Raw genomic sequence first — 22,833 nt, 5'->3', positions numbered from 1 at the left:
CAGGCCATTTCATTGCCAGGTACATGCTTCCCACTCCTGCAGGGCTCGTCCAATTGATTTTTTTTTTGGTGAGGAAGATTGGGCCTGGGCTAACATGTGCTGACAGTCTTCCTCTTTATGCTTGAGGAAGATTGTCCTTGAGGTAATGTCTGTGCCAATCTTCCTCTATTTTGTATGTGAGATGCCACCACAGCATGGCTTGATGAGTGGTGTGTAGGTCCTCGCCCAGGATCTGAAACTGTGAACCCCAAGATGCCAAAGCAGAACATGAACTTAACCACTACGCTACTGAGCCAGCCCCTGATTTTTTTTTAACAGCTTTATGGAGATATAGAATTCACATACCTTAAAATTCACCCACTTAAAGTGTACACATGAATGGTTTTGGTATGTTCATGGAGTTGTGCAACCATCACCACAATCCATTTTAAAGCATTTTCATCACCCCCAAAAGGAAAGCCATACCCACTGGCAATCTCCCCCCAACTCCTGCCCAGCATGAGGCAAGCACTAGTCTATCCCGGTTGATTTTCAGGTCTCAGTTTATACCCTACTTGTCGTTAAGTTTTCTCTGACCCCCAACTCTGGGTCGGTGCTTCCCCAGTCCCCATAGTTTCCCTCTCTCGGAACTCCACCTGCTTGTGTAGACCCCCTGCTGGAACTCCACGTGAGCAGAGCCGTGGTCGTCTGAGTCAGCATGTTCTTCAGTGATTAATGGATGTTCAGTAAATATTGGTTGAACGACTGAAACCAATAGCACTAACCAGGCAAAGCCCAGGCCCTGTAAAGACAGCCTAATGAAAAATCAACAGTAACAGTCTTCTCCATGCTACAAATACTAGAAGTTACAACACATTTAAAATTTACAACATTCAAATTTCCTACCACTATTCTCGCTAGAGCCACTACTGGAATAAGGCAGATCCCTGGAAAACGAATTCGATTCAGGTGCTTTAACAACATAAGTCCATGAGTCAGAGGGACAACAGCTTCGCAGGCTCGGGAGAAAGAAGCGAGAATGGTTTCAGGTGTTTGGTACTTGTAGATTTTTCTGTCACCTGGCATTACCAGGTCCTTATTGAGTAAAACAAATACAAATACTTGTTGTTTAAAAGAAAATGTCAGAAACGAAAAAACGAAGGAAGGAAGGAAGGAGTTAGTTCTGGAAGTTTCCTATAAAGCCATTCTGTTAAGCAATTTCTATTTTCTTGCAGATTCCTCATTACAGAATCAGAGCTGTGTTCCCTGGAAGCTTATTTCAAAATCCAATGACCATCAGAAGAAAAGCAATCGCCTCCTAATTAGACAGGAAGATGATTCTTCTATCCATCACCGCAGCGCTGCAAAGCAGTGACAGATGAAAACAAAGGCCTCCCCTCATACACTTCCACCTACTTCACACACCGACGGCTGGGTAATCTTCCTAAAAGCACAGCTCTGGGCATACATTGCCCTCCTTCAAAACCTTCAGTGGCTCCCCATTGCCCCCAGGATAAAGAATAAATTCCTAAGTGGTGTTTGAAGATCCTTCTCCTTTTGGCAACGACCTACTTGTGCAGCCTCATTTCCTTCTAATCACCTTCAAATAACCCCTGATCCAACGAAACGCACTGAGGGGCCCTGCCACGCCTTGATCTTTTTTCCACTTCTGCCTAGAATGTTCTTTACCCACCTCCAAACTCCTCATGTCAAAATCCTACTCCTGTTTAAGACTCATTCGAACTTGACCTTCTCCATGAAGCCTTGCTGACTGCCTCCTCCATAAGGCGTGCTCTCGTCCGCCTCTGGCTCCCACCACCTTTCTACCGGAGACCACTCTGGTGTATTTCTCACTGGCTGGCTTGTATTACAGTTCTTTCTGAACAAATTCTCTATCTCCCGATAAACTATAAACTCAAATACATTTCCCTGTCACACTTAACATATGCCAGGCAAATAGAAGGTACTAAAGTGTTGGTTGAATGAATGACTAAAATAATGAATAATAGAAATAGTACAATATGGTCAAAAGCAGTAAAATTTATCACCGTGCTTAGAGGGGTGGCAAGTCTTGAAACTTAGGAAATCTACCTCAGAGGTTGGGACAGTGTTTCTACTGAAATCCCCTATTTATTTTCATTGTTTGCCCACAGATATTTAACTCCTGCTAGACATGCTTGTGCGTGTATGTGTATGCGTCTGTGTACTTGTATCCATGTGTGTACATGTAGGCATGTGCGTGTGTATGCGAGCGTGTGTGTGTGTTCATGGTGATGGGAGGAAGCAGAGTGGAGAAGGAGGAGGATTATTTAAAAACTGGCTTCAGCAACAGAGAAGCTCCTTCAGTGAAGAAAACTCAAAATGCACTCGAGAGCCCAGGGGTGTCCCTGATCTGGCCGTCCTGTCTCGCTGGTTCTCGGGCTCCAGGGCACGGGCTCACCAGGGAGCCTGTTAAGCGCAGCTGGGCCCGCCTCCGACTTCCTTCCTCTGCAGGTCTCGGTGCGGCTGAGTCTGCATTTCCAACCAGCTCCAGGTAATGCTGATGGGGACCACACCGTGAGGATCACCGCGTAGACAGGCAAACAATCGAGGGATTCAAGCTAGGAGGATCAGCTGTGGTTTAGGCACAGGCACTTCCAAAGCTAGAAGATTCATTCTCAATCAGTTTAAGGCACACGGGAAAACTAAATCCGATGTAGTTGAGAAGCTGAATTCTATAGGGTAGACCAGAGAGTCTTAACAAGGGGGTTAAGAGACCTGGGATCAAGTCCTGATTCTGTCCCTTAACTAGCTAACTGCTGTGCAACCAAAGACCACTCATTACCCTCTCAGGACATAATTGCACCGTCTGAAACACAGAGATATTCAACCTGAAAACCTCCAGTGTTAGCTCTTACAGACTATAGCTCACAATTTTGAAAACCTGTTGGCAGTTTAGTTCCAAACTAAATGATTATCCCATCTGTATAAAAAATGATTAAATATACTACAACTTGAAAACACAAAACAAACATGGGAAAAAATTACCAGTTAAATTTAAGAAGAACCCATAACAAACAAATTGCAATGATGAAGCCTGAAAGAAGCTTTAACCAGATTTCACAAATAAGTGCTCAATAACAAATGTACCATGGAAATAGATAAAGCACACTAAAGAGATTAAATAGATAAGCACGTTAAAAAAAAACAAACCAGGAACAGCTCCCTTTCCAGGAATGGTCTAGAGGAAACAAGAAGTGTTACAGAATGAGAAAACATCAACTCACCAGTCGAGCAGAGCTGAAGGGAGCCCTCCAAGGAAAGAAACCTGCCTCTCTTCGCCACGCGGGCACCTCCCCTGCCTCCCAGGACACTGCTCCTGGGCCTCCCAACACACAGCTATTTTCAAAGATAAAAGGCCACATTCCCAAGATTGCAGCCGCAAGAATGTGAATACCAAGTGACCTTCTGGTAGCTCGTCAATGAGCCCAAGTAAAACTGATCGCAGGGCCATGTGGGCAAAGTTGGATGGTCTCTCTGCAGCCGGGGCCCCACTTATCTGCAGACACGGGGCAGCTGCAGCTATGGCCTCAACGTGAGTCTGGCCTCTCTCCTCTCAGCACGACAGGCCCGGAAGTCCTCCAGACGCCATGCTCACCCTCAAGACTGCAGCGCTTGAAGGACCTGGGAGAGGAAGCCTTAGAGGTCCTTGATGGGCTAACTGGCTTCCTCTGTGCCAAGGGCTGCACAGAAGATGACGCCTGAGGTCTCACGAGGTGTCCATTTTACGGTTGTAGAGTGTATTCTGTGCCCGATCGCCTGCTGGTTCTGCCCAGCTGTCTTCAGTTCAAGTTAATAGCAGTGGCATTAAGTCGATAAGCCTCACAGCATCCCAGGGAGGCAGGTCACCCTAAGCACATTATCCCCCCTTAACAGACGGGGAAATGACGCCACAGGAAGATTAAATAACCTGCCCGGCCTCAGCAGCCCACCACAGGTGGAGCACAAGACAGTGCCAGCCTCGTGCCAGCTCACGAATGCGGAAGCCTCGGATCAAACCTTTGAAGTTCTAAGGTCTCACGCAGTAGGGATGATTTACACAACAGAGGTCGAAAAAGAAACAAGCACAGAGGTACCCTTCTTAAAACTGTTCCAATTGTCTCTCTCTTTTCTTGCGTCTCCCCAGAATGCCATGAGAAAAGAACAATTTTTATTTATTTATTTTTTGGTGAGGAAGATTCACTCTGAGTTAACATCTGTTACCAATCTTCCTCTTTTTTTGCTTGAGGAAGAGTAGCCCTGAGCTAACATCCATGCCAATCTTCCTCTATTTTGTATGTGGGTCGCCACCACAGCATGGCTTGACAAGCGGTGCAGGTCTGCACCCGGGATCCAAACCCATGAACCCGGGCCGCCAAAGCAGAGCATGCCAGACCCCACTATGCCACAGAGCTGGCCCCGAGAAGAATGATTTTTAATACACAGTATTAGATGAAAGATGGTGTGGGTGTGGATGTAATGAAAGGACAGGACAGGGATATAGGCAGCAAGGGGCCCCAGTGACTAGGATCAAAGGAGGTGTCAGGCCAAGCCAGGTTCTATCAGTGACCTGTGTCCTCTGCACCCGCAGGGCTCTGCACAAGTTGGTGAACTCTGGCCTGAAATTATGTCCATTTCATTCCTTTATGTGCACGCAGGAGGGCGCTACCAGGGCAGGCCTTGTGGATGAGGCGACCAGGCTATGAAGGAGACCGGAGTGAGACTGCAGGCATGCGGAGCAGGGCAGTGGGGACAGTGGCTGCGAAGGCCATAGAAAGTGCCCAGAAGCAAGATGGCACAAAGCTGCCCTGAAAGGCCAGTTCAGGAAGAGGGACGTGGGGACAAGGGTCTGTGAAGCAAGGTTGAGGGATTTAGAGTAGGTATGGCAGGTCCCAGCTATATCACCAAAGGTCTTAAGTGTGGAACTAAGGAGTTAAATTTCACTCCTAGCCACAGTGCTCAGCACCGTGCCTCGTTCACAGAAGGCACTCAATAAATGTTGGTGGAGCAAAATGTAGGAAAGCAGTTTAGTTTGTGGGAAATGCAGGACAACTGTGAAAGACGACACCAAAAGAATTCCCTTGATTTTCTTAATCAATTGATACCTAGTCAGGACAACTCCTAAGTTTAACTATCTAAAATACACGCTATCTTCTGCCCCAAATGGAGACCATAGCACTCGCCATCAGCTTCGTACTCGAGAACACTGTGAAAATGAATGATGAGGTAACGTCTGAGAGATGTTCACGCTCTTCGGAGATGTGTGGCAATAGGCGTCACTATAATTAATATTTAAAGAGATTCTACCCAGCTCTGATCTCTTTTTCTGCAGACTAATGTTACGTCCACAGGATAAGGTGAAGCCAGATTCGCCTCTAAATAAACCTTTCCAACGGATAGCGCCCAATGCAGCTGCGTTCTCCTGAGTCCCTTACAGGTGTCTGATGGAGCCCATGACCACAACAAGGCAGCGATGGTTTCCAACTTGATTATCCAGGTTTATCCGAGGATGTGGGGGCAAAACACATCAGGTAAAGAGCAAAATAGATTTCAAAACGTGGTCTTCCTTGGGACCCCATTTTTGAAGCATGAGAGAGAGTCCAGTGAAGACTTCAAGGGGAGTCATTTTAGCAAAAACCACATCCTAAGGCGGTTAACATTTTTAGGTCTAATGCAGTGCCCAAGAAAGGAAGAAATAAGAATAGCTCTTTGGGCTCAATTACAAATGCAGTGGAAAAAATAATTTCAAAAGTTCAAGGGGAAAAACAATCAATCTATTCCCTTCCCCAAAGCTCTCACTTCTATAAATACACTCACACACACAGACCTAAGGCCACTCTTCCTCGTGAAAAAACTACCTGTCGGGAATTTGCAGGATAAACGATGTGCTGTCTTGCTTTCAACCCACTGAAGCTCAAACGATGCTCCCCAATCACTTATCTCTTCTTCTTAAATAACTCATTTTCCTCCCCGGATTATAAAAGTAATACATGTGCCTGGCAGAAAATTTTGAAATTTTTCTTCTTTAGAAAAAAGAAAGTTAAAATTATCCACTATAATCTTCGAGTCACTAATTACTCTTCTAGCCTTTTTGTGTGAAAGTACACATTTTTAACATAACTGGAAACTTACTGTATACACTGGTTTATAGCCTGACTCTCCTCTTAGAACAATACGCTGTAAACATTTCCGTCTCTTTATTATTCTACAACATTATTGATGTTCTATAGATAGGCATGCCTTTTTTTTTTTTAAAGATTGGCATGTGAGCTAACAAGTGTTGCCAATCCTTTTTTTTTTTCTGCTTTATCTCCCCCAAATGTCCCCTGGGACACAGCTGTATATCCTAGCTGCAGGTCCTTCTAGTTGTGGCATGTGGGACAACGCCTCAGCACAGCCTGATGAGCGGTGCCATGTCTGCACCCAGGATCCGAACCAGTGAAACCCTGGGCCACCGCAGTGGAGCGTGAGAACTTAACCACTCGGCCACAGGGCCGGCCCCTTGGAGTGCCATTTTTGAAGCTAATCCCCTGTTGCTGGACATTTGGTTTATTTTAGCAATGTCTGTATTACAAATAACGTTGAGATAAACATCTTTGCATAATACATCTCTGGTTATTAGGATAAATTCCTAGGACTGGCACTGCTGGGTAAAAGACTGCACAAGTCTTTGAGGCTTCAGAAGTAGCCAAATTGCCCTCCAGGAAGCTTCGCCCAGGCCACCCCCTCGGGCGGCGGGAGAGCTCCTTCCCCTGACACTCGCTGGCCCTGGCTGAGTGACCATCAACGGGCACTGCTGCTTGTGTTTCCAGTCCTTTGACCGCTCTGGAGGCAGCTTCTCCCCCACACGTTCGGTGTCTACAGCATTTTTCACAGTACCTTTTACTGTGTGCTTCTATTCCTCAGAAAGCTAACTCCTATTCCCTCTCCAAAAGGCATCCCCGCTCTCCACGGGCAGCCCCGGGGGTCCCTGCCCAGCACCGGACACTCACAGTCTCCCCTTCGTGCCCTCCACTCCTTCCTCAACAAATGTTGCACAGTTCCAGCAGTAAGTCAGACTCGGAATCCAATAATCAGCCATTTATTCACTCATCCATTTATTCACCTGGTCTCTCTCGGGGGTCTGTAATGCTCCAGCAACACTCTAAGAGAGAAGTACAAACGAAACACTACAAAGAGCCAGGAGAGGGAGCGTCAATGAGGCCCAAACAGCAGAAGTACACTGGAATGGAAAGATAACTGGGAGTTTTACTGGTAGGTCAGGGGAAAGAGCAGGCAAAGTAGAGAGAGTGACATGAGCAAAGTCCTGAGGCACACTAAAGTGTGTGTGTTGAAGGAATATTTTCATCATTAAGGCACGAGAATGAGAGGCTGAGGAGACTGAAAAGTGAGCTCATGCTGGATTCACCCATGAGCAGCTCTCTTCTCGGTCTCTCGACTCTGCTTGCAATCCCTGGCCTGTTTCCAGCGCAGACTCCTCCAAAAGTCCTCCCGAGAACCATCCTTGCCCTCCATCTCCTCACACTTCCCTGCCTGAGGCAGCAACGTGGGCACTCACACCAATCCACTCAGCCATGCCCAGTGAATAAATGGCTCTGTTTGCTGATTCCTGGGTGAAAGTCTTATGAGTCCAGCTAGAAAAGGAACTTCTGGAGGGGGATATATTCTCTCGCACCCCTAGCCTCTCAACACTGGGCTTAACTTGTAACAGGCAATCGATACAAACTTTTAGAATCTAACCAAATTAAACTGGGCTGAATAATACAAGAGGACGGAGCAGCGCGCACAGCTTGTCGGCATCTAACGGTCATCCAGACAGCTGGGAAAATGGAAACTGTCTTTGAAAATCAGCTTCTGAACACGACCATGGCAAAAGAGAAATTCTCTTTAGGCATGTACTTCTGCGTCTACCTAGACATCTCTCCGTTAGGCACACAAACAGTGCTTGTTAAACTCTGCAATGATGAGGATTTTAGGCTGGTTACTTTTAAAACTACAGATGAGAAGCAGGCTCCGAGGACTGGAATTTGCTTGCCCTTTTGAGAGACATTTGCACTTGTGAAGGAAGAGGGGGATGGGCTTGTAGGGACCTGAAATTGGCCACCCCAAGATATGACTCTTTGGCATCGGGATTGTTTTGGGCTGATTGCTTTCGATAAACTGGGACAGGGAAGGAGGCTCTGGGGAATGGAACTTGCCCTTGTTGGGACACATTTACGTTTGTAAGGTAAATATCTATCTGTAAAAGGTGCCTCCCTCTCTGTACCAGGAAGAAGAAGAGAGATGACCTTGTCCCTAGAAACTCTTAATGGGGAAGGCAAGAACTTAAGTTGGTTGCTGTCTGGCAATCTCATGTAACTGATTTAGGGTGGTGGCTTCTGACCTTTACTTAATCCGATTTGATTCTTGTCTAAAAGTCATGAGATCACCCAACGACCAGACCTCACCTGCACTGATACCATTTTAACTTTTTTTCATGTTCTTTCCCTTTGTCTTCGTAAAGAGATGACTCACATACCTATGCTTTAAATTTAGCCCTAACCCTCAACTCAGGGCAGCAGCAGGAGCTCTGACTGCCCGTGGGTCCTGTCCCCACGCACCAGCTCTGCTTGCCCATGGGTCCTGTCCCCATGCCAGCGGGGGCAGCAGAAGCAGCGGCAGCAGAAGCTCTGACTGCCCATGGGTCCTGTCCCCATGCTATTCTATTCTCTAAATAAAAGAGCACTACTGCCAGATCTTGAGAGTCCAAGAAATCTTTCTTTCGACTCCTTGGCTCACCGACCCCGCATCATGCAACACATCCCAAGAGCTTCTGTGCATAAAGGTCTCTATATTCTGGGTATTTGGATGTTTTTTCTTTGCAGGAAGGCAGGAGGAGAAGAGAGAAAATAAGGCCCCTAATCCACGGCACCTCTGCTGCGATTTTCCACATTGATTATTCCCATTCAAAGCGAAAATCCTAAAGCCACCTGGGAGGAACCAGTCTCCATCATTCACGCTTCCATGCAGGCAAGGAACACTTCTAGAAAATTCTTCCCTGAGGGCAAAGAGCTCATTTGTTCCTCAAGTGGCTAGTCCCTCCCTGTTCTGGTTCAGATGCCCCCAGCTCTGGATTCATCCCCTGCCATAGCACTCATCCCACTGCTTTGCTCGTTTGTCCCCACACTGGGCTGTGACTTCTGTAAGGCTGATGACTGTCCTCCATCCCTGTGTGCCCTTGGGCCTAGAACATCACCCTCCACATAGAGGATGATCAATCTGTGTCGAGTTGTAAAGGACCTTAGAAATAACCCAGTCCACAGATAGCAAACTGAGGCCCAGACGGGGGAAGCAACCTCTCCAATACTCACAGAGAGCTGGTGGTAACGAGGACGTGGAAGAGAGACAAAGTCAAAGATGGTAGCCACGCCCAAGGAATTAGGAGGCGGGCAGCCTGACTGAACTTGGAAAGGATGACAACCAGGGGGAAGCTGTTTGGTTTTAGACAGCCTCTAATACGTGCAATGAGTCCTGTGTCTCTTCTGCATGATAGGCTTCAGATAATATAAAAAGGAAATCAGGTGTCAAATTATAATGTTGTACACTTAAAACACATAATGTTGTATATCAATTTTACCTCAATTAAAAAAAACTGAAAAGAGGAAATTAACATTTATTGAATATTTACCATGCACAGGTGGAAAACAGCGATCATATCCTCCCTATGTTGTCTTTTCTGTAAGCTTAACAGTCACGGATGATCAATTAAATAAGTAAGTAAATAATGTGCCTCAGGTCACGCAGCTGACTGAGTCAAAAGCCCAGACACTTTCTACTGCACCCCACTGCCTCTCTGACCCTCATCAGGGCATAAGCCTCATAAGGCTACAGGGCAGCCAGGAAGAGCCAGCTGGACCGAGTGAGCAAGTTCATAGGTGGGCTTGGCCACGTCCTAGGACAACAGGCAGCAGCTCTAGAGGCTGGACGTTCCATCTGCAGCCTCCCCACCGTCCAAAAGTGCAGAGAGCAGGCAGCACCCCTCACCAGCACGTAGCTGACAGGCCAGACCCCCTGCAGGAAGAGGTATAAGATGAGACACAGAGGCCCCCATTTGCCCTTGACTTACCCAGGACACCACTGGTGACCGTGAAGAGCAATGAGGACAGCTGGCAGCCAGGTGCAAGTAAGGCAGTCATCATAACCAGAACCCTTCATTTCATCAGTCAACACTGTGCGGAGCCTCTGTCCAGGACCGGCCCCCTCTCAGCCCTGGACCAGCCCTCTTCTCAGCCCTGGACCAGCCCTCTTCTCAGCCCTGGACCAGCCCTCTTCTCAGCCCTGGACCAGCCCTCTCTCAGCCCTGGACCAGCCTTCTTCTCGGCCCTGGACCAGCCCCTTCTCAGCCCTGGATCAAGTGAGCAGAAGGCTGAGCCCCTGCCCGGGAGAAGCTCAGTCAAGTGGACAGGTTAGGGGGAAACACCCCATGACCACCCAATCTGGGCAGTTATCTTGGAGGGATGAGGGGGCAGGACAGGGGCTCCCCCAGCCTGGAAAAGACTTCCCAGACGGAGCAGGACATTTTGATGAGCAGATATTTCCAAGCAGCTACATCAAACAAGCCTTGTCAAAACAGGAAATCATGTTCTTTAAACCCAAAAAGCAAAACGAGAAGCTGAGATCTCCAAACCGCTCCCCCTTCCCTGCCCTGAGGACTCCAAGCAGTGCAGTTGGAAGTCTGCCTCACGAGACGATCCTGAGGGGCCCTTCCCAACATGAGCTTCTTCCAGGTCAGGTCCAGCCGGATGAGCAGGAAGGGGGCAATCTGGGGTCCTGGTGGGGACACAACTGAGGGCATCTTTGGGTGGACAGCTCTATCCACCTTTCCCCCCCTCTCTCTTACTCACCCATTAGGGCTCAGTTCAAATGCCAGTCCCTCCTGGAAGCCTTCCTGGATCTCAACCAAGGCATGGCCAGCCCTCCGCTGGGCTCCCATGGGTCTCTAACTCACAGCACCCTGCCCTGCAATGACCTGCTGCCAGCGGCAGGCGGGGCAGGGACCGGCTGATTCATCTGTCTCCTCCCTCCTCCGCAGCCCCGCCTGCCCCCATCCCTGCGCAGGCCTTTCTTAGCAAAGTGTATTGAACCGAGTGGAGCAGCAGCCCAGGAGGATGCTCCGGGCAGGTGTGAGCCAGTCATCTTGGGGCAGCAGTGACAGCCATGAGCAGGGTCTGGAACTGCTCGGTGCCAGACCTTGGGCCACTGCCCTACCTCCGCTTCGCCTCAGCTCCACCTCAGACTTCACCAGACCCAACACTCTGACTTGCCCTAGGCCTTTTGGCACTCTGGAATGTCAACTGCAAGCAAAGGAGTGCACACACTTTTTGCAGAAAAGCATATTTTATTGCGTTGCATTTGAAGAGCCCATTAGCCAGCAGCTGACTGAAGACCCCACTTAAAGGGACGTGGAACTTCTGAGCCAGGCTAGCTGAAGGGCAAGAAGATCACACTATAACATACTTTCAGGGCGGCAAAGCAGCATTTCCTGACTTTTTACAGAAAGAGACATATACTTGGGTACTAAGAATATAAATAACTTCCATCAAGGTCAATGAGCCAATCTGGGACTAAATTAGAGGGAAAATGCAAGGACATGAAGTCTTCCTCTCTGTGTCCCTTCTCTATGCAGAGCATGTTCACTGTGGCATCTCCCCTAAGTCTAAGAATTGGTAGTATTTTAATAGGCACAGCCTCTCCTTCCCATTGATAAGAACTCCACTGACCTGCCAGAGCATGCTGGGGAAACCAGTGGAGTGGACCAGAAAGCACTGGCCCCTCCTGGGCAGCTTAATCCCTGAGCCCCAGCCGCACTGATGGAACAGGGGTGATTAGGCAGCCCCGGCCCTTGGAGCCGCAGGCGCAGTGCTGAAGGAGGAAGAGACCCAAAACACGTGGAACGAAGACCTGAGGCTGGTGACCCTGGAGAGCTGGGCTCAAATACAATCGAGAGAAAAGACAGTCAAATACGTAGAGAAAGTAGAGAACCAAGGGCTGAACGGCAGCCCCCTAAAAAATATGTCCATGCCCTAATCCCAGGAATCTATAAATATTACCTTATTTGGAAAACAGGTCTGTGCAGATGTAACTAAGTTAAGGATCTTCAGACAAGGAACTCACCCTGGATGATCCAGGAGGGCCCGGAATCCAATGACAAGCATCCTTCTAAGAGTGAGGCAGAGGGAGATTCAGCACAGAAGAGGAGGAGGCAGTGTGGCCAAGGATGCAGAGATGGGAGGATGTGGCCACAAGAAAGGCCAGCAGCTACCAGAAGTTGGGAGAGGCAAAGACAGGTTCTCCCTTTGAGCCTCCAGAGAGAGTGAGGCCCTGGCAGCATCCTGACCTCAGCCTTCTGGTCTCCAGAACTGTACGAGAATAAATTTGTGTTGTTTTAAGCCAAGGTTGTGATGATTTGTTAAAGCAGCCACAGGAAACTAATACAGCACCTTAGAAGAAATTGGCTTGATGGGTCCGAGTCCCAGAGAGGGAGCCAACTCACCAGAGCCACTCCGTGTCAGCACTGGTCGAGGTCACTCTCCTCCTCAGCCCACCAGGCCTCCCTGACACCAACACGCATGCCGTTCCCAGGGGCCCGGTGTAGAGCCCAGAAGAGGAAGATGACAGTATACTCTAGGGGGCCCACAGGGAACCCACCTGGGCCTCAGGCTGTGCTAATACAAGGACAGACTCTGAAGTGAGGCTGCCATGGTCTTTCTCCCCTCCGGGCTGGGCAAACCCCCACCTGCACAGCTGTGTCCAGTTCTTAGCTCTGTCCTTTTCAGGGGTCTGGATCAACTGGGGCATTCTGCCCGAAAAGGTGAAGACTCAGGGACCTGATTCTTGACTTTGAATGTCCAAATGGCTTAAAAGGCTGTCATGGAGAAAAAGAAATTGATTTTTGTGTGCAGCTTCAAGGGGCAGAACCAAGGCCAACAAGGCAGCCATGGCCTGGAGGAAAACTTTGGTTTGGCCTAATAAAGCACTTTCTAGTAATCAGAGCCAAATGACAATGGAACAGGCGTGCCTCCCGGATTGGCAGGTCCGGGCTGGGTGTGCTAGGGGGATTCCTGCACCAGACAAAGGCTGCACTTGATCATCTCCAGAGTTGGCAACCCTGTTTGAAGGTCTACGACTGTGGAGCTGGCTAAAATATCCTGCATGAATCCAGGGTTTTGGCTATAGACAGGGAGTGCTCTCACTGAGGAACTTATTACACAGCTTTTGTGAAGAACTACGTACTGCAACTAACGACCCAGGAAGTAGCTCAGAAAACAAACAACCAATTCTTTCTGCTCCTGCATGCAGAATGTCCCCCATCCCAGAGAGGAAGACTTGAAGAGCATTATCTCCACATGGACATCACCTCTCACCAGCCCAGGAGCCAACAGCACATGCCCAAGTGTCAGGGGAGCCCTGGGCTTGATGTGTCCTCTGGACACTACCAGAGAGAGCAGAGACTCCAGCAACCAACTGAGTTATTTTCACAAGAACAAATAAATGCACTCTCACCTTTATTTGAATAATTCCTTTTCCTTTTGCATCCTTCTGAATTCTTCCTTTGGAACGAAGAAAACAATAAAGCAGTAACTCAGAAGCTTAACTACGTTGATGCTCACATGTTAGCCTTGGAGAGTTTGGGGCCGTGCGGGCTGGTGTTGTTATGGCTGGTTTCACAAGCTCTAGCCTACACCCTACACTCTGGATACTCAGAGAACAGGAAGCATAGCGTTTCTCATCTGCCTGCACATCTGTCTTCTCTTAAGTCAAAATCTCAGAGAACTAAGCACTGTTGCATCCGGATGAATTCCTCTGAAGCGCTTTCCGTTCAGGATTTTGAAAATTTGCCATGTTACCCTTTTACTGAAACGGATGAGCATCTCAGATCATCCAAGAGAGGTCAAAAGAACACACAGTACTTTCATACTTTTAGATTTACCACCATATCTTTTCTAGCCTGTAATTAGCGTTTTTTCTCTTTTTTTCCCAAAAGAACCAGTGTTAAGCACACATCATTTAGCAGCCAGCTTGTGAAACGATTGGAAGCCTGAACTATTTCTAACCACTGGCAAAAAGGTCTCCAAATATCAGTTGGATCCCTGAAAATACCGTGTTACTTTAGTGAAAATAATAGTTACCGCCCTCACGTCAACTGACCAAGCACCAAATTGGGCTTCCCATTGTCCTTCAGGCAGACAGCTAATTTTCTTTTAAACTCTCATATTTGTAGAGCTGCATAATGTAATCTGTAGTTACCAAAACAAATTTAAGACAGTGTTACCCTGCTTCCATGAATGCATATTAAGTTTGGTGCATATCTTAGACTACATTAGAAGAACAGCCACAACAGCTGTGCAGAAATCAAAATTTTATATAGCGAATGGTGTTAAGTTCATAGGCATGTTTAGCATTCGAAAGCTTTCCATACCAGATCTTTTGGTATGGTGAAGAATCTTTCTATAACACAAACAATTATTGTCAAATGTATCTAGCTTGAAGTTTATCTAATTTTACATAGTATATATATTAAAATAGGCTATATTGAAAGCTAAATTCAAAGTTCAGACTCATTTTTGAGGTTACATCAATTTATCGTCAAATGAAGGACTGACATTTCGAGGCCTCAGAATGCCACGAGCACGTTCAGCTGAGGACCACAATCCATGAGCACCAGCATCTGTTTCTGGCTTAACTCAAACCATTTCAGATGTCAGGAGAATCACAGGCTTTTGTCAATCCAATACAGGAAACACGTATCAGGCCTGGACTAGGGCTAGGCTCCATGAGAAGGGCGGTGGGGCAGAGGGAAGAATGACATCGGGGCTGGCCCCGTGGCCAAGTGGTTAAGTTTGCGCGCTCCGCTGCAGGTGGCCCAGTGTTTCGCTGGTTCGAATCCTGGGCGCGGACATGGCACTGCTCATCAAACCACGCTGAGGCGGCGTCTCACGTGCCACAACTAGAAGGACCCACAACAAAGAATGTACAACTATGTACCGGGGGGCACTGGGGAGAAAAAGGAAAAAATAAAATATTTAAAAAAAAAAAAAAAAAAAGAATGACATCATGCCTGCCCTCCCAGGGACTTCTCACGGCTGTGGCCACCTAAGTGAGGGCACACAAAATCCTTCAAGGTTGATGGTGACGGCTTCTCCATGAGAGGTACGCAGTGAAGTGGGAGATCAGGGAAAGATGAAAACCCTGGGACAACCAGAGCCAGAAGACAGCTCTTAGGGCAAACAGGATTTGGGCTGGTTCTTCAGGCATGGGCCAGACCACCAGGGCGGAGGCCCATGCTAGTCAGAGGGCCCAGATGCAGGAGCAAAGGCCGAGAGACCTGGGGGTTGGGAGGGATTAAGTGTGGAAGACAGGGTGAGCGAGGAGGGGGACTGAGAGACGGAACGGAGACACCCTGCCAGGCTGAGGCCTCCAGACTTCATTCTCCATACACAAGGGACCCACTGAAGGTCTCTGGGCCACACTTCAGAGAAAACAGAAGCCTGACATTCAGAGAGAGAATGGAAAGATGGGGACACGTGTGAGAGAGATTTTGGAAGTAAAAATGACAGGACTTGGTGGGTGACTAGATTTCAGTCAGGAGGGAGCAAGGGAGAAGGAAAGGTCCCAGGTCATGGATGATTGCTCCCCTGCTGTGGAGCTTCCTGCCCGGGGCGGGAGGGGGATGCTGGCCATGGGTGTCCCACAGCGAGTGGGCAAGGCTCGCTTAGGTGGCACCGTGAGCTCAGCCCCACTTGTACTTCCGCTTGGACATCAGCAAGCACCTCCAGGGGCACTAATCTTCAGGGCTTGCAGTGAGAGAAAGGGGAGAGGGAGAGAGCAGAGGGGAGGCACGGGGTGGGGCACAGAGAAGAAACGGGGACAGGAGAGGAGCACAGGTCCTAGAGCAGACCAAGCCCTCTCAGGCTTCCAGGCCTTTGCATTTGCTGTTCCCCATGCCTAGAACAGTCCCCTTCCTCAATGCCCTTAATTTACCTTTGTTTGGTGCTTGCTACCTACCTGGCATCATTCTAAATACTTTACATATATCAGCTCGTTAATCCTTACAACAAGCCTATTAGGTTGGCTACTATCCCCAGTTCACAGATGGAGAAACTGAGGTCCAGATGATTAAATAACCTGACTGTGGAATATACTGAGCTGGCGGAGGGGCTGCTATTCAAATCCAGGCAGCGTGGCCGAGTCTGCCTTCTGACACACCGAGCTACGCTGCCCCCGCTCTCGTCGTTACCGCTCCTTCTCTGCTTTAGCTCTCCAGGACTCAGACGGGTCTTCCCCAGCCTCCCCCAAATGGAGCACCCCATTACCTTCTCCCACATTACCCTGCTCATTTCCTCCCAGCCCTTAGCACCACCTGTAATTATCTTATTTATGTATTTATGTGTTTCTTGTTTCCCCAGCTTGAATATAAACTCCAGTAAGGCAGGCAGCTTTCCTTTCGTTCCGATCCCCGGGGCACCTGGGATAATTCCCCAGCACAGAGTAGGTGGAATAACTGTTAAACGAACCAGTGAAGGACAGTATCATGGACGCTACGTGGTGCTCCACACGGTCATAAGGTGCTGCAACGTCATTCTTCACCCTCCTGTCCCATTCTCCTTCCTTGGCTACTGCAAATCCCCAGCAACCTACACTAAGGTGGACAGGAGCCGGTGCCCAGTTCCCAGCGTATACGGACAATGCTGAAATATTTGTAACTATGTCTGGCTGTCGAATCCCCCACCTGGGTCCTTGAGCATGCAGTGATAAGCTTGTGGGCGGTGGGGACTGCGTCTTCCCACTAAGTCCTCTGTGGCCTCCCACCACCTGACAGTGTTTAGGGGCGTTGGCTGCTGTTGCTGTCAGCTGACGAGCATCCTCGAAATAACAAAAAGCCTCCGTCCCTTGAATTAGGGGGCACCTTGAATACAAATCACACTGTCACAGGAACTCGCTCCTGGTGGTGAGGTTCTAAGTCAACACACACACTAAAACAAAAAGCACCATTTACATGCTCCAACGGTGTCCAGCAACGTCTATGGAGCTTGCCCGTGAGCACACCAATAAAAGGAACTGCTAACACACACCTGTTGCACACACACGCTCTGTGAGGCACTTTTACACATGACCTCATTTAACCCTGTGAGTTTAGAATTACTATTACTCCCCTTTTACAAATGGGAAAAGTGGGGCTCAGAGGCCCAATAGCCCCCAAACCAGTGTGGATTCAGCCGCGGGTCAGAGCCTCTGAACCTCTTCCCACTGTCGTCTACTCTGAAGTGTTCTGCCCTCTCTGTGGCAGACTCGCTGGTCTCCATTTGGGCCCTGACTTTCCTGCCTCTGTATCTTTGCTCACACCAGTGCCTTGACTGAAAAACGGCCTTCCACTTCTCACCACCTGTGAAATCTCTCCTGCCCTCCCGCTTTCACGGTGCAGGCCTCCCCGTCTCCCCAGCTGGAATTCTCCTCCTCAGCCTTCCCAGAGGCCCTGGGACGACTCCCAGCGTGCTTGTGGTATGACCCTCTCTGCTCTTCTCTAGACCCCCAGCTCCAGGCGGGCAGGGCCTTTTCCTGTCGCTGTCCTCCTGCATGAGTGGTGACAAAGTGCCTGCAGAACCAGTGAAGAATGAAGAGGGAAAGACTGGTGGATTCAAATGCACCCGAGAGGTAGAGGGCTCTGGACAAATTAGCTTCAACGACACAGTAAGGTCGGGAAAGGCCAACTCACGCACCGCAGCTCTGCCCCTGTCCTGCGCCAGTCACAAAGCACACTCTCACTAGTCCCCCGATTTCATAAAGCTTGAAACTTAAAACCAGGAAGTCCAGGAAGGAAATAAAATAATAAGATCACTTCCATAAGAATCCTTTCATTGTAACAGATTTCACCCACACGCTGGGGAGACGCTAATTGCAGCCCAAGGGGGATGAGAGATTGGGCAAAGGAACGGAGTCCACCTTCTAGGCTGTCAGTTAACTACCTTGTCCTATTCTGCTGTGGCTGCACCAGAATTCACCGTCCTGGAAAACACCCATGTGCCCAGCTGTAGGCCTCTCCAGCCACACCTATACTGACCGCCCACCAAAGGACGCCTGATCTGGAGTGATTTTAAATCGTCTTAATTAGAATACATCCCAATCATCACTTAAGACTAGAAACAAGCAGATGCCGGCCTCTATGTCAGGACCCCTAGAACAGTGCATTATTTTTTCCCAAACAACTATTTTGAGGTTTTTACAAAAATAACCAAATCAAACAGAAACGCTTCCTGATCTATAAGCCACTTTGAAAACAAATCATTATGCTGTTGAATATTTTATGATGGTCCAGAGCACTGACGGAGGGAAGGCTAGCGTTCACCAATCTTTGCCATATCTATTTCGGGACTCCCAAAGCCAACTGCAAATAGCTCCTTTATCTCCTAGATGCACATTTGCAAGTGCTGGGTGGATTCTCGGTGAAATATTGCCTCTACCCAAAGTGACCCTAAATACAGGAACCCGGAGATGCCGCTTCCCGGAGTTTACAGCCGAAAGACCTCAACCGCCATCTAGTGCACACGCCCCTACCCTAGGCCGCCCAAGGTCACACAGTCCGCGCGGATGGCAGAGGAGCCACCAGGAGCCGGGGCCCCGACTCCCAGCCCTGCGAGCATCCTCTGTGCCCAGAGGCCGACTCAACACCCCTCCTAAAGCTCAGCCAAAGCTGCGGCAGGTTAGCGACGTGACCCCCGAGATTGACTTCTGTGCGTCCCCCAAGGAGCCCTGGAGCTGAGATACTCAGAGGCGCCCCTCGACTCACGAAATGGCCACACTGGCATGGTGCTTCAGGTGATCGTCCCTGGAGAACCCGTCCTGGCCCAGGTGTGGCCGAGCCCCGGCAGGGCAAGCTGGTGGGAGGCCACTCAGAAAGTTGGCGCTGGCCGGGGCAGCACCTGAACCCAGGTCTCCCGCCTCGCGGTTTTTGCCGCTTTCTGCACTACACCATGCAGATCTCGAAAACTTAAGCAGCACATTGATACTGTGTCAAGATTTAACCATTGCAGGCCCTGAGCGAGCCCGCGGACGAGCCCCGCGCCGGGAGTGGGGACACGAGGGCTGGAGGCGGGCGCGGGTCCCCTGCGGCCGGTGGTGCCGGCGAAGCGCACGGCGAAGGGCGGCGCGGAGGAAGCCGAGGGCAGGCAGTCTGCAGCTCCCGGAGGCGCAGGCCCGGGGCGCAGGGACCGGCAGTCCCCCCAAAACTTTGCGGCGCCCGGACCTCGCGCTTACCTGCAGAGGAGGCGCCGCCCGCGCGGACGCGGCCCGGGCTCAAGCTCTCGGCCAGGGCGGCCCCGCCCAGCGGCGGGCACGGACGCGGGCGAGGCTAGGGCAGCGGCGCGGCTCGGGCTCGGCTGGGCTCCGCCTCCCGCGCCGCGCTGCAGCCGAGGGGCGCGCAGGGCCGGCCGCGCCCGCGCCGTCTGGCCGCGGCAGGTGCTGAGGCTGCAGCTGCGGGGCCGCCAGCTGCCGGCGCCGCGACCCCCGCCGGGGGAGGAGCCCCGCGCGCCGCCTCCGCGGGCCCCGAGGTCCCGGCGCCGCAGTGGGCGGTCCGCTCCCACCCGGCCCTGCCTCCGCAGGCCGTCCCCAGCTCCCCGCCTGGGCGCGCAGCACCAGCCGAGTACCCACGGGGAGACTGAGGCCGGAGAGGAAGGGGCTCCCCACGGTCGCCCAGAGCGCGGCGGCGGGGCCACAACTGGAACCCAGAAGAGTGCCAAGAAACGACCCCCTTCTCACGCCTGCCCTCCCCCGCTCTCTTACTCCAAGGCCCTTCGCAGAGCTGCGGCTACGCGGAGCCCTGGGGGACGCAGGCGCTCGGCGGAGGGGAGATGGAAGATGTGGGCCCACATCTGGCACTACGGATCACCTCCCCAGTCTCTGCACACTCCTTGGGGGCTGGGACGCTGGGCTCTCTCCGCTTTCCTCCGGCCTCTCCGACCCCTCCTTCTTGGTCTCCCTGAGGGTTCCTCAAACCCCAGAGCCCTAAAATGCTGGGGTGCCCTGGGATTCTGCGCTCAGGCTTCTTCTGACAGCCTGGGCCGTCTCACCCGCTCCTCTGGCTCCGGTCCTACCACCTCTCTGTCCATCATGGCAAATGCATGCTCTGTCAAAGAACTCTTTTCCCCCTGAAATACCTCCTCGACACCTGCTAGGTCGGTGTCCTGTGTTAGACACTGGGGATGTAGCTTTGAATCGAGCACAGCCCCCGCCTTCATGGAGTGTACTGTCTGTGGACTGTTAATACAGTGCATACAGACTGTCACAGACTGTCAATACAGCGCAGTGTCTGTAACAACAGTGTGATCCCAGGGTGCCAGGGAGGGCACGGGGCATGGCGGGTGCCCGGATTGGCTGAATGAGGGAAGAAGGCCTCCTAGACAGGGTGCCCTTTAATAGAAACGTGACAAGCAATGGGGCTGGCCAAGGAAAGGGAGGAGTGTGGAGAGAGCCCTCCAGGCCCAAAGTGCAGAAGCAAAGACCCCGAGATGAGAGATGTCGCGAGGGAGGGGCAGGAGCCTCGAGCTGAAGCACAGGCAGCAGGGGCCAGTTCCTGGCCGGGGAACTGCCTCTGTTCTCAGGGCAATGGGGGGTCGTGGGAGGAGTTTTAAGCAGGGAAGAGACACCATCAGATTGGCACGTTAGACCATTCTGGTGATGGAACGGTGCACAAATATGTGTTAACACGTGTCCTTCATAAAAAAATTAAATAAATAAAAAAGGCCGGCGGGCTGGCCCAGTGGCACAGTGGTTAAGTTCGCACGTTCCACTTCCGAGGCCTGGGGTTCACCTGTTCGGATCCCGAGTGCGGACCTAGGCTGAGCTTGTCAAGCCATGCTGTGGCAAGCGTCCCACATATAAAGTGGAGGAAGATGGGCACGGATGTTAGCTCAGGGCCAGTCTTCCTAAAAACAAACAAACAAACACAGCAGCATTGCAGCTCTTCGGAGCCCTCCCGGCCTAGATGAAGAAGGCACCCTGCACCCACCTCCTCTGTCCTCCAGTCCCTAACCCAGGCCTCTGTCCGGACGGGCTCGCCTGAGGGGCTGCGTCTCTGGAAGGCCTCCTCGGAACCTACTCCCAAACTCCCTTTTCTCTCAATGCCCCAGCCCCTCTGCACCAGATCCCTGAGCTGAGTGAGCCCTTCACTCTTTGGGGTCTGCGGTGTACAGAGGTCTGCCCCAGGATAAGCACCCTTAGGAGAAGCGGACAGAGACAGGAAGTTCTGGAGCCGTGGTGGGACTAAAGTAAGCTTCTGAGAAATTGTGTTGTACCTCTCCACGTTATTCCTTACAACTGCATGCAAATCTGCAATTCTCTCTAAATAAAGTTTAATTTTAAATATTGTGTGTTGTAGATAAAGATTAATAACCAAATCACTCTCCCAAATGCAGATTAAAGGCCAAAGAGGGCACTTGTGAGAAAAGAAGACAAAAACTCACCCCTTTGTCCAGGGAGTACAAATTTGCCTGTGGAATTTTGTCCTGTCTCTCTCCGAGCGCAATTTCCGAGCTGCCCATGCCAGAAGTGTCTTGTCTTCAGGTATGTTATGTAGTCACGTGTAAACAGTTTCACCTTTGGCTCCTGGGGCCCCACTCTGCCCGGGGTTCCCATTCCGACCCCTCTTCCCCCTCAGCCTTCCTTCTCTGCCTGCTGTTAACATGCCAAGATTCCTCTTGTCCCCTCTTGGTCTCTTCTTCCTCTTCACCCTGACTGAGCAATTCTATTGGCTGTGTGGCTTCAGCCCAGACCCTCTTCTGCGCCCCAAACCCAGGGACATAAACTGCCCACTGGATGTCTCCTGAATGCCTCTCAGGTGCCTCAGTCTCAACAGAGCCAAAACCAAACTCGCGTCTTTCCCCTAAATTACCCCTTTTTGCATTGCTTCCATATCTCAACTGGCAGTGGCACCACCTTCCCGGACACCAAGGCAACATTTCGACTCTCCTCTCTTCCTGGCTCTCATACCCTACTGGTCACTAAGTCCAGTCAACTCTGTCTTTCTCTTCATCCCGCTGCCCTTGCCTTAGTTGGAGCTCAACATTTCTTGAGGAGGCTGTAATAAATGCCTCCAGTCTTGCCTATTTGTAATTCATCTGCCACATGCTGCCAGTGATCTTTTTAAACCACGAATCTAAAAGGCACTCTCCTGCTGAAGATACATCTATTGTTCCTCCTTGACCTTGACAAGAAGTAAGTCCTAACACCTTAGCGTGGCACAGAGCCCTCAGCCATCTGACCCGCTACTGCTGTGGCTCCGTCTCCACCTCCCCCATACCTGCACACTGCATACCTTATGTTTCTAGGTCACATAATTTTTACAATAGTAAAAATAGTGCTAATTCATTAACTTATTACTATGTGCCAGGCACTGTGTTAAGCGCTTTACACACAATATCTCATGAAATGAAGGGCACAGAGCATAGTGCCAAAACATACAGTCTCAAGGCAAACCGCCTGGGTTCAGTTCCCAACACAGCCACTTGTTCACCTGTGTAATCCTGGGAAAGTTCCATAATCTCTCGGGTCTACATTTCCTGCTCTGCAGAGAGAGCATAATAAGAATGCTGCAACCTAGGGATGTTCTAAAAAGGCTTCCTAGAGCTGAAACAGCATTCATCGCCTGCTGGCCAGCACTGTTAGTCATGCTTAGGGTCAATATATGCAGGGATGAGGAGCATGCTCATTTTACAGAGGAGGAAACTGAGGCTCCGGGAAGGGAAGCCATTTACTTAGGATTCCACAGCTTTAGAGCAGCTGCACTGGGATTCACATGGGATTCTA

At 50.4% G+C, this 22,833-nt stretch overlaps 1 protein-coding gene across 10 annotated transcripts in view; it reads right to left on the bottom strand.

The window, feature by feature from the left end:
- The window catches only part of FRMPD1 (FERM and PDZ domain containing 1), a 144,997-nt gene that overhangs the window by 76,973 nt on the left and 45,191 nt on the right, over positions 1–22,833 (bottom strand). The window contains exon 1 of one of the 10 annotated variants that reach the window (XM_023629690.2): positions 19,288–19,505. The exons of 2 other annotated variants lie outside the window; for them this stretch is intronic. The gene's annotated coding sequence lies outside the window, so the exon portion shown is untranslated. Of the gene's footprint in view, positions 1–10,102; positions 10,238–10,880; positions 10,993–18,820; positions 19,506–22,833 lie in introns of those variants that run through there. 7 more of the 10 variants (XM_070250742.1, XM_070250745.1, XM_070250746.1 and 4 more) reach the window with 7 other exon arrangements.

The sequence above is a fragment of the Equus caballus genome, chromosome 25 (assembly GCF_041296265.1).
Source record: "Equus caballus isolate H_3958 breed thoroughbred chromosome 25, TB-T2T, whole genome shotgun sequence".
Classification (NCBI taxonomy): domain Eukaryota; kingdom Metazoa; phylum Chordata; class Mammalia; order Perissodactyla; family Equidae; genus Equus; species Equus caballus.
Note: the sequence above shows the minus strand (reverse complement) of the source record. Positions and strands in the feature narration are given on the sequence as shown.